This window comes from Acomys russatus, chromosome 17 (genome assembly GCF_903995435.1).
Source record: "Acomys russatus chromosome 17, mAcoRus1.1, whole genome shotgun sequence".
In the NCBI taxonomy this organism is placed as follows: Eukaryota; Metazoa; Chordata; class Mammalia; order Rodentia; family Muridae; genus Acomys; species Acomys russatus.
The window spans coordinates 22977501-22979430 of NC_067153.1; positions in this window are offsets into that span (position 1 = coordinate 22977501).

Below are 1930 nucleotides of genomic sequence, written 5' to 3' on the forward strand. Positions count from 1 at the left end.
CATCCTGTCATCATGTAATCTTCATATCACCAGTGTTGGGACTACAAGTATGAGCCACCGCACAAGATGTAAATGGTTTGGCATATTAAATCAGAGCTTCGTGCATGCTAGACAAGCACTGGATCACCCGAGCCAGGACCTCAGCACCAGAAGCTGCATTTCTAACACAGTTCCTCATAATCTAGTAAACAGAAAGCTTGATGGATACCTTTAGAATGCTAAGTGAGCTTGGTCTAAGCATCAGTGGAGATTCAGGTATAGGCCATAACAGCAAAGGCTGATACTGGAGTTAGACCAAGGATTAGCTAACTATGGTGGCTCATGGTCCAAACCCAGATCACTGTTGGCTTTCCTGTGTAAAGTCTTATAATGTCATGGCCATTTGCTTAGAAGGCCTCTTTAGCTACTTTCTCCCTAAAATGGCAGATTTATGTAGCTGTGACATAGTGTTGACCTGGTAAAGCTAAAGTATTCATTCCCTGTACATTTACAGAAAAAGTTTTTGTAGCATAGCAGAAACAGATGCCAGGGACTGTGGGACCAGATCGTAGGATAAGCTTAAAAGGGCTAATAGAGCACCTGATAGCTAGCAAATAGTCATTTCCCTTTCCTGGATTCTGATCAAAGCTCTTTCACACATTAGAAAGTCCTAACCATCTTCAATCTGTTTTTGTTGTTGTTGTTGTTGTTGTTGTTTTGTTTTGTTTTGTTTTGTTTGTCCTTAAATGTAAAAACAAGAATGATTAAACTAAATAAACTTAAAGTCAAAGGATACTGTTGTTCAGGTCTCTGTATTGAATACACGGAAGAAAGATGAATCATTAGTCTTGCTGTCCAGTCTTCAAAGATAATCTCTAGGCTCTATTTTGTACTCAGCTTATGAAGCTTAGATTGTATGGTTAGTAAGGTTAAGGTTTCTTGGGTGAGATCTATGCACGGTTACTCACAAAAACAATGTCTTCACAATGTAGTACTCCAACACAGTGAATGCTTCTCACAGTTGTTCTTTGTTACAATTCTGGGGACTGAACCCAGGGACTTTCACACAACCAGTAAGAAAGTCTACCACTGAGAACATCTCCAGCCTTCATTTTACATTTATTCACTCATCCATCCATCAATCCATCCATCCATCCATCCATTGATTCATTTGTTTTATATTTTGTAACACAGGGTTTCATGATGTCCTCCAACTCACTGAGTAGCCAAGGCTGGTTTTTAACTGATGACCTGCCTCAGTCTCCCAAGTGCAGGGATCACAGGTGTGAACCACTACCCCTATTTTACTTCTTTTTACTTTTTATTTTGAGACAGGGCATCAACTAAGCTTCCAAGAATGGCATTGAATTTGTGCTTCTCCCGCCTCAGTCTCCCCAGTTGCTGGGATCCCGGGCCTGTGCCAGCAGGGCCAGCTCTAATAAATACTTTAGACTAAAGGAGAACAAATGTCTCTCTCTCCTTCCTTGGCCCTGTCTCCCTCTTTCCCTAAGGAGCACAGGACCTATGAAACATTCTTGGAAATTTCCCTGGCCTTACAGAAGGAATGGAGTTGTACTGAGCCCCTCCCCCATAATCTCTCCAAACCAAGATTAACTCACAGAAAGAGATGTCAGGTTAATGCTACCTATTTTTCTCAGAATTGCTATCTGAGAGATTTTTATCTCACAAAATGGCACCTTTGTTCACAGTCAGTTTTTTCTAGCCCTTTCATTGTTTTTGTTACCAACTTTCTGTAGCCCAAAGTAATCTTTTGCCCCAAGTCATCTAGCTGTTTACGGAACTTCATTCTTTGCAATGCTCCCATATCCATACACACAAATTTATATGTCTTTTCTCCACTTATCTGCTAATGGTCCCTTTACTCTAAGGACTCAGATGATCGAACTTTCAGAGGGGACAGACACTTTTCTTTTGCCCCTACATAAACACT